Below are 18,285 nucleotides of genomic sequence, written 5' to 3'. Positions count from 1 at the left end.
TAAAATGTAATGATTAGGTATCTAGGCTTTGTTCTCAAACAAACACTGCTTTCAAATGCTGATTCATGTGCTACTGGTTCAGTCCAGATCTGTCCAATGAATAACTCAGGCAAGTTACATAACTAGCTAGCCTAAGACTTCACATCCTGTAAAATGGACAAAAGAATGAGCCCTGTAGGATTTTTGCATGATTATCTATGTATTGGTAAAGGAGTGTTTTCAGTTGCTTGTAGCAGAGACCAAATTAGCAGAAATTTAAATAAATTAGAGTTTTTTTCTTCACTCAATATTAAGATAGTTGAGGTAGATGGTCTATAGCTGGTACTGCAGCTCCATGTTTTCAGTGACCCAGCAGGCTTCTCTTTTTTTGCTCCAGCATCCTTAATATAGGCTTTCAGCTTTAGGACTTCCTTATGGTCACAAAATGGCTGCCAGAACTCTGGATTGACTCATGTTTAAACAAGAGAAAGAAGAGGGAAAGGGCAAAAGTAGCACCTTGCAGCTGAGTCCGGTCCCTTAAAATAACTCTCTTGGAAGACTTATCCAACAACTTCCATGTAAAATGCTGGCCCTCTTCAAGAGAAGCTGGTGTGTGTGTGTGTGTGTGTGTGTGTGTGTGTGTGTGTGTGTGTGTGTGTGTGTGTGTGTGTGTGTGTGTTGGACACTTTAGAAGTTCTGTTGTTGAGGAAAAGGGAGAGAATGGATATTGGGTGGGCAGAAGCTGGTGTGTGTGTGTGTGTGTGTGTGTGTGTGTGTTAACTTGGACACTTTAGAAGTTCTGTTGTTGAGGAAAAGGGAGAGAATGGATATTGGGTGGGCAGCCAGCAATTTCTGCCACAGTTAGAAAAACATTTGACACAGTGCCTGACACAAAGTAAATACCTACCCACCCACCCCCCAAAAAGAGAGAAAGTAGCTATGTTAGAGAGTCAAGAAAACCACAGATAAATAGACAATAATAGGACTGGTCTAATTGTGTGTGCGTTTTGGGGAGGGGAAAGGGGAAGAATTTGAGTCAAGAGGGTATTGTTCATAAAAGAACATTCATTCATGTAATAAGTTTCAGGGCTCAGGAAACATCATTTAGATTATAAACGGTATACTTTGGTGCGAAAAACTTGAGAAGGAACCCAATTTAGATACTTCACAGAAGAATTCTAGGCCAAGAGAAACAGAGTATACAGCAATTCATAGAAACAAAAATGGAGAGGTGGGAGAGAAAAAAATGAGCAAGGGATTTAACATTTATTGTTTTCAAGCAACCTGAATGGCATCTGGCTATCTTAAAAAAAATTTTATAAGCACCTAACTAGGAGGATACCAAGGGCACACAGACTTGAGGAGGTTGGAGGTTGGAAAATTAGATTTAGAAGTCAAGCAAGAACGAAGCTAGTTTGGGAAGTTCCATAGCAAGCCCAGCAAGCATCCTTTTGCTTGGACAAGTCTGGCCAAGGATATCCCCTCTCCCTGAAAGCCCCATTGCCACCATCAGACCCTACTTCAGGTACCCTGAGAGAATACAGTTTCTTATTTTTGTATCACTTAATCCTATCAATCATATGTGTGCACCTGATTGGTCTGTCTGGATCCAATGGTGGAGACAAACTAATCTCCTTTCTTTGGCTTCCCCAGGTGCTGAGGTGCCCCCACCATTATCATACTCAATGAGAGGACACCCACACACATAAGAAGGAGGGATAGATGCAGGACAGCCAAAAAGAAAGTTAAATACCAACTACAGTGTCCAAATGAGCCAAGCTGTCCTGAGCACTTGGCATATCATCTTCACAGCAATCCTGAAAATCAATTATTACTACTTTCATTTTATCAATTTAAAATTAGTTTTTTGCCTAAGGCTACAATAGTAAGCAATAAAGCTGAGATTCAAACTCGTGGATTCCAAAAAGCTCTTCCTTTCTGCAATATGTGGCACAACTTCCATGTTTTATTTTATCTGGATTTGGCATTGTAAGAAACGTTTCCCTCCCTGAGTCTAGGGAGGGTCTTGGAGAGTGACATGGAGAAATTAAAAGCCATTTGACACCGAACATAATTCTTGCAGCTAGCAAACAATGAAGACCCTTGATAATGACTTGACTACTAATCAGTTGTTCACTTAAATCACTCTTTTCAAGGGATTTTTTGTGTTTTGTTTTTAATTTTTAAAATTCAAGAAAGTTAAGAATACCATTCCATTTCTCCCCATGTACACAAGGGCTTAAACAAGAAAGGTTCAGATACACCTGCCACAATAGTATCTAAAAAGACAGAGGCTCTTCCTCAGCTATGCCTCTGTCCCCAAGAGGACAATATGTCATCTGAAAAGTACCATAATAGAAGTTGATGAATTTACAATCTTAGATTTATTTTTAACCACCTGCTATTAGGATAAGACACTAAGTTTCCTGGAAATCCCACTATTGGCTTATGCTTTAGGTTTGGTCAGAAAGGCATTGGCAATGTTAATTCCTGGAGTATGATCTATAGACCAGTGCCAGTCAGGGAAGTGCTCATAACTGGTCCACACAAAGGAAAAGACAGAAAATGAGGGAGTCATTTAGAAAGTATAATGGAAACAACCTTGGCACTCTTGACTTTTTTATTTTTAAGTAGGTTCCATGCCCAGCATGGAGCCCAACACGGAGCTTAAACTCACCACCCTGAGATCAAGACCTGAAATCAAGAGACAGACGCTCACAGATCCAGCCACGTGGCACCCCCGCACTATTGACTTCTTAGGCCTGGTGACAGTTGTGGGGTGGTTCTGGGCATTCTAGGATGTTTAGCAGCATTGCTAGCATTTACCTATTGGATGCCAATAGCACCCTCCTCCCAGTTTCGATAACCAAAACGTCTCCAGACATTGACAAATGTCCCCATGAGACAAATGCTCCTGGTTGAGAACCACTGCTTTATCGCCATTTGATAGACTAATTTTATGTCTGTTGTATCTAATAATATAAAATTGGAGCTTTGCATTGTGTATGTCTTTTATTCCACTTTTTCCAGTAATTTATTATCATATTTTACTAATAATTTGTGACAGATTTTAAAAATTGGTCCTTCCCCACAGAGAGCTTAAAACACACTGATACAGAAGGTCACTGTTCAAATACAGAAGTGGTCCTTAGAAGAAAGGCTACAACCTTGGACTATCCTTCATTTCTCTGCCATAATAACCAAATATTACAAGGCAGTTTATTAGATACTAACCAGCCTTTATTTTTTATGTGCTCGCTCCTGAGGCCCACCATGGAAAAGTCTATAGCGTTCCCACCATTGCCACGAAGACAGAAGCTGCCAGCACTGGGTTCTACAACTTGCAGTCAGAGTAAGCAGTTCTCCTGTGTTTCCCAGGGCAGAAGAACATTTGCTAGGAGGGGAGGGCCACCATAGAGACAAACCCTAAAATTCTTATGAGAGAAAGGCCTGGGTCACAGGTCACAAATTGCCCAGCCACCAGTTGAATCTGGCCTACAAACGGGTTTTATTTGGTTCCCAAAATGATGTTTTTAAAAATCAACTACCACATTATTTCTCACAAAAATCCCATTCCCAGCATCTCTCAAAAAATTAGAAGAGCCCTTTGGCCACTGTGGGGCCGCCCTCCCTCGTGTTGTCAATTAGCTGCGACTGAAAAGCCGCCGCCATCCTTTGCCCCCTTCTGCTGTTCCCTGACACGGCCCACTTCCAGTGCACACGGGCATGTAAGTTGTCAGTGTTTTGGGCAAGGCCTACCGAGCAACTGATCCTGATTTTTGGAGACACAAAGAGGACAGAGAATTTGACCCTTGAGGGCAGAAGGAGATGAGGCTGGGGACTCCCCAAGCCTGGGCGAGGGGCAAGTCAGGGGTTCAAGTGGTTCTAGTAACTAGGTCTTAGCCTAGGTGCTGGGCCCTGGAGATAGGCAAGCTTCAGAAGAAGTTGGCAGTTGTAGACACCTCTATAGATGGATACAGATGGCGTGGGCCTAATCTTCCTGACTGTTCCATTGCAAGTGCGGCCACAAACTCTAGTCTGCCTGGGCAATGGTGACCCTCACAAGCCAGTGTGCAGGATGCTGGCCCGTTGTCAGTTACTTGGTCTTGTAGGGCTCAAAATTCCCCTGCACAAGATTTCCACTGGCAAGTGAAGTGCTCGAGTCAAACTTAATGGAGCTTAGGAAGATAAGTAACTATGACATTGATTGCCCTCTGAATCCCAGGGAGCAATTGCCATCTGTTAGAATAACACTTAGCGAGTATCCACTGCGTGCAGGCTCTGAGGCTACAGAGACAGATCCGAAAATCAGTGGTCTTTCCCTGCGATGCTCTCAGCTGAGGGATGGAGACAGATGTGTGAGAAGGTAATTCAGCTGCATTGGGGGAATCAAATCCTGGAGCAGCCAGAGTGTGAGTAACTTGGTCTCTGCTTGGAGGAATGGGGGCTTCGCAGACAAGATGGCATTCACTGGGTTTAGAAAATAAGGCAGAGTTTAACCAAATGAAGAAATCAAAAAAGGCGTTGGAGGAGTCGGCTTGTGCAAATCAAGAACATGGAGGCTCGCTGAAGTGAGCAGCAGTGGAGGGTGGCAGGAGCACAGTGGGAGTGGAAGAGTGGGAAGGGTCCAAGAAGGGGCTGCCATGAAATCGAATCTTCAAGTTAAGGGGCTCAGACTTGAGCTTTCGGTTGATGTCGATGCAACAGAGATGTATTATCAACTTTGTTTCTTTGGGAGTCAAATCTGGTGACCCATTAAAGATAGACTAGGAAACCAGTTCTGAGGTCATGTGTCAGCCTGAACTAAAGCAGTAGAGAGGCACTTTCTAGAAAGTTCAAGACTTGCGTTAAAGTGGGGGTGGGGAGTTGAGGATGAATCAACTTTCTGACTTGGGAAACTGGGTAGATGATGAAAGTATTCACAGAAATTTTTTAAAAATAAAGAGTAAAAACGTGTTTGGGGAAGATACACAAATTAATGAGTTGTTGGGATAAGATTTTAACAACTGGCGGGGCCTTCAAACAGGTTTTATCCAAAAGATGCTTAAAAAATAAAGGACAAGACTTCCAAAGAGCAAGAGAATGAGAAAAGAAACATCAAGAGAGGGATTTCATAGATGATTATTGAAGCCACATGAAAGGCTGACATTGCCCGAAGGAGAAAGGAATGCCCCAGGGCAGAACTTCAGGGAGCCCCTGAATGTAAAGAGCAGAAGAGAGGATCCAGGAATAGCAGAGAGACAACTGGAGAATGGGGCAACGGCAGACCAGCGGGAAGGGGGTGTCAGGAAGGGTAAGCCCTGGTGCACTGTGCAGAAGGGAGGTGCTAGAAAATGTCCCTCTGGGTGCCGGGCGAGAGAGAGCACCTGAGACCTAGTTAGAGCCCCAGCAAGGGCACAGTGGTGGAAGCCAGAGGTAATGGGCTGGGGAGGGAACTGAGGGTGGGCACGGAAAGGTGAACGATTAATTCCAAACATTTGATGTTAAAACCAATGAGGGCAGCTAGAGGTGTGAGGTAGCCTGTGGTTGCTTTTCAGCTTTGCCCTGCATTTCTGACTGGGACGTCATGAGCGTAGGGAGAGGGAAGCACCCAGTGAGAAGATGGGCTGACAGTACCAAGAGGGAGGGGTTCTGAGTCCTGTCCCAAGTGAGACCTTTGTCTAGGAGGGAAACTGCCTCAAGGACCTCTTGTGACACAAATCTAGTATGTGCCAAGTGTGACCACAGGGAGCAGGGGAGCGCTCCCCAGGATGCTTGCTAAGCCCAAGCAGGCTGATGCGCCTTCCCCCAGGACCCACAAAATCCAAATCTTTGGGACATGGGCCCTAGGGCCTGCATTCTGTTTTTATTATTTTTTTTAAGATTTTATTATTTATTTGACAGAGAGAGAGATAGCGACAGCAGGGACACAAGCAGGGGGGAGTGGGAGGCGGGAGAAGCAGGCTTCCCGCTGAGCAGGGAGCCCCATGCAGGGCTCGATCCCAGGACCCCGGGATCATGATCTGAGCCGAAGGCAGATGCTTAACGACTGAGCCACCCAGGCACCCCCAGGGCCTTGCATTTTAAATCAGCACTCAGGGGGACTACCCTAGGAGAAAGCTCTAAAATAATAGCAAGAGTGGCCTCTGAAGCCAAAATGCCTGAGTTCAGCTCTCATCTCTGTTGCTAATCGGGTGTATATATTATCTTGGGAAATTTAGGAAATCTCTCTGTGGCCTCAGTTTCCTCTTCTGAAATATGAGATTGATAGCAGCTATGTCAAAGAGGTGGGGCTCCTGGGTGGCTCAGTCGTTAGGCATCTGCCTTCGGCTCAGGTCATGATCTCAGGGTCCTGGTATCAAGCCCTGCATCTGGCTCCCTGCTCAGCGGGGAGCTTGCTTCTCCCTCTCCCACTCCCCCGCTTGTGTTCCCCCCCCCCCTTGCTGTGTCTCTCTCTGTCAAATAAATGAATAAAATCTTTTAAAAAAAAGGGGGGGTTATTTCTTGGTTCCCAACCCTCTTGGGAGGTTCTTCGATAGAATCTGAAACTGGCCCCCATGCTTAGATCCAGGTGATAAAAAGAGGCTGGCCACTCCAGGTCAGTAGGTGGCAGGTTTAATAAGCAAAAGGAACTTTTACAGGAGGTTTTCCTTGGGCAGCAGCAAGACAGTGGATCCCCACACCCGCCCACCAAATCTTAAAAGTTTACATAGAGGCCTTAACTGGTTTCAGTCATATATACCGTGCAGGTGTTCTTAACCCCACATCACCATCTCAAGGCTGTGACCTGTGTACTTACCTCTGTGAGGAGGAAAGGCAAGCCAAACCTACATTAAAAGGACAGGGGTGGGGGTGGGGAGTTCCAAGTGCCTGGGTCCAGCTCATGGGTTAACTGGAGGTCACGTCTTCTTGATGACCTTCCGCAACAGTATTGGTGAGGCATGGGTGAGCAGGCATAGGGAGGGCACTGGACACCTGTGCCTAGCACAGAGGAAATATACATGAAATGTGAGCATTTATTGTTTTTATCCCAGGCCTCTGGTAGCAGGTCTCAGTTTATAGTTTGCCCAGGCATCACCTAGGGGAGCGTGTTAAAGTTCCAATTTCCACTCAAACTCCAGGATTCTGATGGAACTGGTCTGGGGTGGGGGTGGGGGGCCCAAACTCTGCATTTAGATGAGCACCTCCTCTTCCCAGGTAATTCTGGTGCAGGTGGCACAAAAGATACTTTCAGGATCATTGTTCTGTAGGATTAAGCCCAAGAAGCTGGCTGTGCCTTGTTCCCTGCTCTGCCCACACATGGGAGGGTAAAGATGGCCAAGAGGTCTCTTGAAACCTTCACAATAGTGCAAAATGAGAAAGAAAAAAGGGCTGCCAATTAGAGCTGATTGTGAAGATTTTTAAAAATAACTTGTGCTTTTAAAAACCCCTCAACTCTCAAGCTACTTTCACCCAAATGAGTCATTTGTCTGCCTTAATTGCTGCTGGTGTTTTCTCTGGTGGGGGGCGGGGGGGGGAAGAACTTTGGAAAGAGATACAAGTAGATACACAGGAACCACCTTTCAGAGACATGGAGCCACTTTTGGTGTATTTATAACACAGCCATTAGTGTGTGTTGGTCTCAAACCTGACATTATGTAAAACAGGAACTGTAAGATATGTAAATGGGCTCAGCAAACTGAACATTTTCTTCCAATTGGGTAGTGCTTCTACAATTTCAACTTGAGTACTCAGCCCAAGAGATGGCTATTTATTTTCCTAAATAAAAGTAATGGAAAAAAATAATTGGAGGTGAAATTAGATTCCTCTGGCACCTCTACGTAAAGAAGGGTAATTGAAAGGGGAAGCCAGGTGTCTGGCCTCCTGCAGAATGCAATGCAAATGAAACTCACTTGCTTGTTTTTTTCTCTGGGCGACTTTTAGTTAACTTAGCCTTTCAAGTTGTTCCTGGATTGGGGGGGGGGGGGGGAGGTTGTGCATGTCCTGGCGCCTCCTGCCGAGAAAAGCGGTGACCTCCAGGGCAACTTCTGTTCTTCTCACAGATTGATACTAACTTATCACGGTTCTCTGCACTTTTGATTTAAAACATTTGAGCTTTGCTGCTTGAAAGGCTTCTAGAATCATTGACCCAAGGTTGTAAAGGGCTGTCCAAAGCCATAGCTGATCCACAGAGTTTACTTTCTTTGGCCTGCGTAGTATTCTTAAAAACTTTCTAAATAGTTGCCATTTTTTTCTTAATTGGTAGAGTTCACATTAAATTCAGATTTCAAGCTCTTAAAAAGATACAGGGTCATGACCCACATTTATGCCCGATTAGGATGAGGAGCCAAGTACCTACTGCTCCCTTTGTACAGGAAATGTATTCCATGTCTCAATTTCCTCTGAAAAAACAGAGATAATAATTATGTCTATCTCATAGAATTGTGGTAAGCGAAGAAGCTGATAAATTTAAAACACTTAGTGCCTGGCATATAGTAAGTGCAAGAGTCTACACTCAGCTCAATTTATTTGAACTCCGAATTCAGGCGCTTATATTCATTTGCATTTGTGACCCTTGCGATAAGCCATAAAAAAGATAATAGACCTAGAACTTTCTGGAAAGCAAAGGAAAGTTGGAGGGGGCTAGCACTTTCCTGCCAAAAGTTGCTGGCCGAAGGGAATTTAAGGTCTGAGGCGGACCAGGACTAATCCCCTGAGGAAAAGAAATAAAGAGGCCAGATCTGGAATGCATTATAGACTTCAGAGCGCTTTCTTTTTTCAATATTGTAGTATAAGCTTGAAGCTTGGGGATTTTTCCCTTCTGTTTATTCTCTATCTCCTCTGTGAGTGGGAATAGTACAAATCCTTAGAAAACCTCAAACAATTTTGGATGTGTTTAAGAGGAAGTAAATAAAAGTTTCAGACCAAGACTGTGCCTCTGAAAAGTCCCCCATAAGACCTAGTAACACCATTAATCACGGGAAAGTCACTTGGGCCTGAGCAACCTGCCAGGGGAGAGAGGCCAGTGGAACAGGTGTGCGCCAACAGGGGGCGGTACTGCGTTGTCCCCAAGGACTGACCCATTTCCTGTGCTGGGTATTTTCCGTTCTCTTCCCATATCGCCTCTCCACCAAGCTGGGCAACAGGGGAGGCCGTCCCATAGGGACTTACATTGAGCTTTCTTGCCCCTCCAATGCCCAGTTGGATTCAGCCAATGAAGAGCTTCGGCAGGAGGTCAGAGAGAGGGAAAATGTGAGGTCCTATGCTCCCTCTTTGTTGGTTATGGGCAACCGGTTGTGTCTCCGCACGGATGACCCATGGTGGCTCCTGACACATGGCCCTGTCCAAACAGTTACTCTCTTTAAATTCCAGGAACAGCTCTCTCCCACTTTGCCTCTTCAGGCAGGTCAAGGGATGACGACAAAGAGCCCCTATGTTGCCAGCCCAAGTATAGTATATCATTCTTCACTGGTTTCCCCAACGCCTGGGGCACCATTGACATAATCCCTTTGTTAAACTCAATTGTTCCATTGTGAATGTGGCATTGGTTTCTTGCCAGAACCCGAACTGATAAACTTGTCTGCTTTAAAATACCCATTACCACTTACATCTTGCATGTGTTTAAGAACAGTCCTTTCGAACTTTTCTGAACCAAATCCTTATCGTAAGTTATGGGCTTGAGTGCATCATTGTCTAATAAGCAATGCTTAGTTGTACTAATGTTTTACATATGGGCAGTTCTGATAGTCTATATACAGCCTCAGCAAGGAAGTTTATGCTCTTCATCCCAGCCCTGGAATAAACCACTGCAGGCAGCAGATTTTAAATTTTTTTTGTTTTTTTTTTTTTTAAGATTTTATTTATTTGACAGAGAGAGACAATGAGAGAGGGAACACAAGCAGGGGGAGTGGGAGAGGGAGAAGCAGTCTTCCGCCGAGCAGGGAGCCCGATGCGGGGCTCCATCCCAGGACCCTGGGATCAGGACCTGAGCCGAAGGCAGACTGAGCCCCTCAGGTGCCCCAGATTTTAAATTTCATTCATTCATTCATTTGTTCATTTGTTCGTTCATTCTTCCCTTCATTCATTCATTCCATTCATTCATTTATTATTCATCAGTCAATAAACATTTATCACGGCTCTACTATGTGCCAGGCACTGTGCTGGGAAATTGACTAAAATATGTTTCCTGCCCTGAGAGGATTATGATGGTGGGTGGTAGGAGAAGAGAGCCGGCAAGTAAGCCAGAGAAATAGTTCGTTTAGATGCTGCTCCAGTAGAGGTATGACATACAGTCGGAGGTGTAGTCTGTCCTCTTTGAAGAAGGGTGGTCTGAAGTTAAGGGGGCTTTGCAAAGGAAGTGACACTCTGGGTGTGGAAAGATGAGCTGAACTTTGCCAAGCAAAATGGGTGGCAAAAAGCAAAAGGCAGCAACATTGAAAGTCCTGGTGTTTTTCGTGAAATAAATATCAACTATTCTCGATAACTAGAGCAGTATTTATATTATTTGACCCTACACTAGATTCCTGTGGGATTGGGAGAATTATAAAATACAGATAGCTCAGTTCTATCCCAGACACTGTGATCTCATTGGTCTGGGCTAAGGATGGGCCATCAGGATTTTTTTTTACATCTCCCCAGATGATTGTAAAGTGAAGCCAGGTTTAAGAACCACCGACCAAAATCATAGTGACGAGTAAAACAGGGATCATGCGGGGGGAGTGGGTGTTAGGCAGGGATCCACACAGAGAACGATCTGTGCCTTTCCTCAGGAAGAGTCAATGGAAATGGTTTTGTTTTTCTGGTGGTGATTTCCAGCATCTTCTGTTTTTACCCTTCCTTTACTGCATCTGCTCAAGGTTCTCTTGGCTTCTCCTACAGTGTAGACAAAAGCATTAGAAATGATTAGAATTTAACACAGTTATCTAAATGGCTAGAAGTCAGAATGCTATGCTGTGGACGGCACAGGGGCCCGCACCTGACTAACCGCGAGATCTTAAACAAGTTATTTTCTACGCCGTTCCATCATCTGCGAAACGGAGATAAATGTGTAGTAATTCACAGGACACTGGGAGAGATAAAGCGGTAGGGCAGTCAGTGCCCGCACACTGTAAGCTCTCAGGACTAGTCATTTGTTGTTATTATTACCTGACCCTGCTACTTAAGGGGAACCTAGGGAATTGTCACACACACAAAAATACACTTCCACAGAAGAACAGTGGCACTCAAATTTATTTGCTCTTATAGCCACTGGCCTCCAAAGAGGACCCCTTTTGACTATAGGGTGTGTCAGAAGCAATACTATAGGACTCCCCCAGGCTCCATCAAAAGAAGTCTTGCAGCTTCCTATTGGGCTCTTGGCATCTCAGTCCAGGTTCAGCTCCCCTGAAATGCCCATACTGTGAAGATGCCCACACTTGCCACTGGAAAGGCAGCATGGGGAGACAGAGATAACCAGCTAGACTCTCCTTCCTCCAGCCATCTGGGTGAGGTGCCAGGCATGTGCTGGAGGAAGTCATCTCGGGTGTCTGGTGCAGGTGAGCCTTCCAATGACTCCAGCCTTAACTCCCGTATTTGACTGTGACCACACGAGAGTCCCCAGGCAAGAACTGCCCTGCTGAGACTGGCCAACCAGAGTGGGCCCATCAAAAAAACATTGTTTTAAATCACCAAGTTTTGGAGTAGTTCATTGTGCATCATAGATAACCAGAATATACAAAAACAGTTTTCTTCACTCAGCGTTTGGTACAGAGGCCATCTTACTCTGAAGTATATCGCTAAGGAGCACTCGAGGCAGATCTCAGGGGCATGAATTTCTTAGGTGGTGACTGGCTTCCCTCACAATAAACATTTCAAGAGTCCTAGGTGGAAGCTGCAAAACTTTTGACCTCTGCTACATCCTTTTTTTTCTTTTCATATTTTTATTTAAATTCTCGTTAGTTATCATACAGTACAATATTGATTTCAGGAGTAGAATTCAGTGATTCATCACTTACATACAACCCCCAGTGCTCATTATAATAAGTGCCCTCCTAATCCACATCACCCTAGCTATATTCTACAGTCAAAAGTGAATCACAGGGCTGGCCCATGTTCGCTGGAAGGGGATGACTTTAGGGCTTGTATATGGAGGCCTGGTTCATTGGGGGCCATCTTCGGAGACCAGAGCAGATAAAAATAGAGTGCCACAGCCCCTCTGTGTCAGGCTAGCTTTTTAACTGGCTGTCCAATTGTTACATCTTGCAGTCAAATTATTTTATCCATTCTGTTCATTGAATTCTATCACAGAAAGACACTGAGAGCTGCCAACTCAGATGACTAAAGAATGAACTAAATAATCTATTGGCCACTTGCCAGGGCTGAAGGACCCTGAACCACAGCTATCCCCCAGTTTGTCTGCACTGTAGCCAATTATGATCTTGCCTCAGATTCTGACTAATATTAAGGACAACTAGATATTCATCTGTATGGCAAACTATTATTATTTTTTCTATCATTATTTTTAAAGCAAAAGTAAGGTCTCGAGAGAAAAATAAATATCTGCCTCTGTTTGTGTTTTACCTTGTGGAACTGGGAGATGGTGTTGTTTGTAATTGCTTTAATTAAGCTATACAAATATAATGAAATCCACACTTATCAAAACAGTAATGCAGAGACACTCATGTTCTGGTTAACTTTGCCTGTTTGCCTGGGTTAAGATTATTTCCACCATACCCACCATACTCATACATTTTAAGATCAAGATAATAACTGTATTTCTTTAGTCTAACACACATTTCTTTCTTTAAAAAATTAATTGACTTTATTTTTATAGAACAGTTTAAGTTTAGAGTAATGCAGAAAGTACTTTGAGCAGAATGAGTGGCCCTATATCTTTTCTCCACCACCTCTTCACAACACCACACAATAGTCCCTGTTAGTAACATCTTGTGTTGGTATGGTACATTTGTTTAAAATTGACGAGCCAATCTTGATACCATATTATTAACTGAAGTGCATAGTTGTTAGGTTCTCCTTGTTGTACATTCTTTGGGTTTTGACAACTATACCATTATTTGATTATTTGACAACTATATTATTATTTGATTATTTGACAACTATATTATTATTTGATTATTTGACAATTATTAAGTACCCACCATTACAGTATCACACAGAATAGTTGCACTGCCCTAGAAAAAAGGCCTTGATTGAAGCCTGATATATCCTTCCTTCTCTTCTGTTGCATGTGGCTGAGAAAGCTGAACAAGACCCATTTCATTCTCCTTTCCAGCTGGAGAAGTGGGTGAGGTTTCCTGATATAGCAGAAACTTCATCTCCCTGCAGCTCCCCCATGCACACGTCATGTCTTCCCTGCAAATGGAGTCGGGTTTTGTGTTCTGAGGCATGGCGGGTTTCCTGTTTTCTTCTGCAGATCCACCTCCTCCATCTTTTTTCACCCTGCTCTCTGCCCTCAGTGGCTGACCTGTTTGGACTGCATCAATAATCTCCTCTGTGCCCTTTTGGCTTCCCCCTCTGTTGTATCACTGAGGAGTCCAACAGGAGAACAGAGGGAGGGAGGGGGGTGGTCTTGTATGGATCTCGATCTGAATGAACCAATTTTGAAAAGAAACATTTGAGACAATTTGGGAAAATTGAATACGGACTCGGTATTAGATGATATTAATAAACTATGATCAATTTTTTTCGTATGTAACACCTCTGGTTACTTTTAAAAAATTGTTCCTATCTTCTAGCAATGCATATATATTTACAGATGAAATTATATGACTATGGGGTTTACTTTAAAATAGTCCAGGAAAAAAATGGGCGGTGGATAAATGAAATCCATAAAATGGCAATGCTGAAGTTTGGTGGTGGGTACAAGGGGGAGATGAAGTTCTGCTCCAGGGGGTGATTGCTATCTCCCCCTCTGATTATGTCTGGTAGATAGGCTTCAGGTTGTCAAAACAGAAGGTCTTGCTTTTTTTTTAGCAAGGAAATACTCACAGTGGATGGTATCAACCCCGAAGAGTGGTTTGTATTTAGAAGGCCCTCAGGAGACTGGGCCACTGGGGTATCCAAGGGGTGAAGCCAACCTTCTGTCCAGACTGCCCTGTACAAGTCAATGGTTAATGGTTTCCGGCTCTATTGTGTCTGCGCGAGCTCATGCATATGTTGACGGGAAGAGAAGGATTAGACCTGAGAGAAAGACCAGCTTCTCATGGTCCTTCTAGAAAGTTCACTAAGTCAGCCATCATCTACTTGGTGTTCCTAGAGACTACTCATTTTCTTCAGCAGAGCCATGCAGGAGGTCTCCTTTTATATCACGGTCTGCTCTTCAACTGAGAAAATTCTAAAAAGAGTTCCTCCTGCCCAGTATTTTCATCATGGGGTGATCCCTGTGGCATGCTGCAAGTTCTCAGAGACTCTCAGAAGGACATAAGCTTAACCCAGGTGGCCAATTGTTAAGGAGCTTATCCATGTGGCTGAATCTCTCTTCTATCCTAATAGTTCATGAGCTATGGTAAGTTTTTTTGGAAGTCCTTAGGTAAAAGGAACTATGTTCTCACCTTAATGTTTTCAAATAATGAGAAAGCTAAGTTTAGCTCTGCTTCAGAAGAGTCAGCTGTAGCTTGTACCCTGTGAAATCATTAATCGAAGAAGGACAAGAACAGTCACAGTATTAAATGAAGAGGCAGAAATGTGCATGAAGAGGCAGAAATGTGCGGGAGGCAAGTGCAAATGACCTGCTGAGGTAAGAAAGTAAATAAACCAAGAATAGAGGAACCTAACGGGAGAGCAGAGAATTCTGAAAATTAAGGCTGAGAAACACGTTTAGTAATTAAATCAACACTTAGTCAACGTACCTAATTATTGTGACATACAGAAGGTGCTTCACACTCAGGGTTGTTCAGGAAGCAAATTGTACATTTTGTAAATTCCTCTTCAAATTAATAGTTAAGATCATCTGATCCAATGAAAGGGAAACTGAGGATTAGGGAGGTGAGGTGACAAAGTCACAACATTAATTAGAGTCACAACACAAATTAGGATCCAGATCTTTGAACTCTTGATGACAATTTTTTTTTTTTTCCTTAAACAGATTAAGATGGAAAAAGAGCCAGGAGCACGCAACCTACAGAACCTCAAAGTTCTACAAAGCCAGTAAAGCTCATTGCCCTAGCTAGAGTTTTGAGTTCCATTTTAATTTCACAGTTATGTTTAAGTACCTTATAAATTCAAAGGAGATCAGTAGAATCAGATTCTCTATCAGGTAAGAGTTGGTCCCTAGAGTAATCAGTAGTCAGAACCAATTCCCTATGTGAAAGGCAGTGGTGGCCAGGGAGGGAAATGGGAAAGGTAGCAAACTGAAATTCTCAGCTGGTAGTCTAGACAGGCCCAACAATCTAGTATGAGAGCAATGACTATCTCAGGCTCAATGGCCACCTGGGCAGACTCAGGCACCGGCAGGAATTCTCTCATGTTCCCTGACCTATGAAACATTTTGCCCATAGTCAGGTGTCCAAAGTCTTCCTTTTGTACTTTCCCCTTGCCTTTCTCTGTGCTTCTCCCAGATTGCTGAGTGTGTAATCACACAGAATCACAAAACCATGCAGATCAATGCATCTCTTGCTAATCCCAGTGCTGGTGTATTTTTACAATTTGGTATGTGATCGTTTGATTAAGGACTATGTCCCTGCTAGCCTCTGAGCAACTCATGGGCCAGACCCATGTCAATCTGTGCTCACTGCTGCTTGCAGGACCCAGCAGAATATGGGCACAGAGTAGGATCTCAGTAAGCACTTACCAAGAGGACGAGTGACCTCATCTTCCCAGAGCAGAAATAAGTCACCACAGAGCGCTTCCTCACCTCCTACTGTCAGCCTCCGAACGTGTCCGAATCTCTTCCCAGCCTTTTCTGCCTTTCCTCCTGTTATCGTAGAAGAGCTGTTGGTCCTAGCTCTGGCTAATCCCTCTACCCGTATTCCGGGTTACAGCCTTTTCTACCTTCTCACAAGTCTTACTCTTGACTACTCCTAATCCAATCTGCATCTTTAAACTTTCCCAACCTATTGGCTCCTTCCCATTAGAATGTATAGACACTCAAGGCCCTATCACTTTTTAAAGAAACAGTTTCCTTACTGCCACACTCACCTGTTTGCTAGTAAACTTGTTGAGACCTGTCCACACTCACTGTTTCCTCTTCTTCACCACTTACCACCACTCTTCAGGCTCCCAGCGCTTCGCCGGACATTGTTTTTGCCAAGGTACCAATGACCGCCTTATCACCCAACGCAATGGCTACTTTCAAGTACTTCTGTTACTTTATCTCTCCCCCTTATTTGGCAGTATTGACTATATTATTGAAACTGTTTCCTTTACCTTACAGGACACCATGCCCACCTGTGTCTCCCTCTTCCCGTCTCTTACTTACCTCTCCACCTCTTTTGTAGGTTCATTCATTTAATAGTTATTTACCGACCACTTACTATGTGCCGGGTAATGTCCTAGGTGCTGAGGATGAAGTGGTGAATAAGACATGGAGCTTATACTGTAGTTGGGAGTGGGGGAAAAATAAGTAAATAAATAAACTAATAAGATGACATGAAAAAGTAAAGGCAGAGTTGGCCAAAATCTTCTCCCTAGGTTTAACTTCTGCTTATGTGGTGAACTTGACCGTCCTCCTTGTGTCTTCCTCCTTCTCTGTTTGGGAAAAATCATTAGGAAAAAAAAGATGACAGGGATGAGAATAGAGTGGCAGCTAACATCCTGCCTTTTCAATACTTAGAATAGTGAGGAATGATAAATCCAGTCAAGGGAATGCCAGTGACCATGGCCACGCTTGAGCCATCTTGACAAATCTCCCTTCAAGATGGCTGAGTCACCAGACATGGGCAACTCAATAGTACGAAGATGGAGGTTTACTGCCCGAGGCTGAAGTTGAGGATGGGTATGCACATCAGGAGAGGTTGAACCGGGTTAGATTTTCCACAACAGAAAACTTCCCTGGGGAAGTTTTCCCTCCCCTGAGAGGACCCCCACAAAAAAGTTATATTGTGGTCATATAAGAATGACGCAGTCTCCTCAAACGCATCTTGCACCTATAAGATTCTAACAGGTGGGAATAAAGTAATTCTTAACCCAGATCAAGATACTGCCCAGAGCCAGGCCAGGACTGGTCACAGATCATATCCCTCAATTACTTCTAGTGTAACAAGCTTGGCCATCAACAGGACAGCTGAAGCCACCCAGGCATAGTCTCCTTGTGCCTGGATGTCACCCAGCATGTGTAAGAAAGATGTGACAACAATATACGCCACACCTGTCATTTGCCTTTTACCCTGACAGTCACTCTCCTCCGCATCCTTCTTTTGCTTTGAATTGCAGAGGACCAACTCTTGAAAACTACATTTCCCAGGTGCCCCCACGCCTTGACTTTCACTTGGCTTCATCAGTGGGAGGCCCTGACAGGAGACTGCAGCGTGGTTGGAAGAAGACACCAAAATATTTTACATCCTTTCTTTCCTTTCTTTGGGTTGTGTGTCCAGCAGTAGCTGTGTGGTTCCAGTTCCTATCATACAGACCCCAAGGTGGATACAGCCCCCATCTGGTGGCCACAACTCCTGAAATCTGATAACAATGCCCTCTCCCTCTGTCCTACTGCACCTAAAGATAGAGGCAGCTTCTTGCAGTTACTATTCTTCTAGATTCCTTAGCTTCTTCCTCTGTTTCTTGAGTCTTCTAAGACTTTAGTTACCAGGTCATTATAGTAATTTCCTTCCATAAAACTACCCAGAATGGGTTCTGTTTTCTGGCTGAGCCCTGACTGGTACTCAGCCCTGGGCAGGTTCCCAAAATGTAAAGAAATTGATCTGCTTCATGACCAATTTCAGCAGAGTTACACACATAAGAAACACAAATCCAATTATAAAACAAAACAAAACAAAGCAAACAAAACAAAACAAAGCAAACAAAACAAAACAAAACAAAAAAACAAAACAAAAAAAAAACACCTGACTAAAATCTTGAGGAGGTTACAAAGAGAAGAGAACACCTTGCCCAGCATGTAGCAGTCTCTCCCTTAAATCTCCTTACTTGTAATATTCACCCCTGCTTCTTCTCTCACCAAATCTGTGTTGATCTCCTGTCATCTTAAAAACAAAACTAAAACTAGCAAAAATGTTTTCAAAATACAAAGACAAAACAAACAAAAATCTATTATTTTATTGAGATTCATTGATATTAGATATTAAGTGTGTATTTTCAATGGAAAAAATAGTTATCATTTGCAGTTAATAACTAAAACCTCCCATTAAAAACAATTAGTCCCCAAATAAGTAGTGATACTACAAAATAATTTAAAATTTG

The sequence above is a fragment of the Zalophus californianus genome, chromosome 1, assembly GCF_009762305.2.
Source record: "Zalophus californianus isolate mZalCal1 chromosome 1, mZalCal1.pri.v2, whole genome shotgun sequence".
NCBI classification, from domain to species: Eukaryota; Metazoa; Chordata; class Mammalia; order Carnivora; family Otariidae; genus Zalophus; species Zalophus californianus.
Note: the sequence above shows the minus strand (reverse complement) of the source record.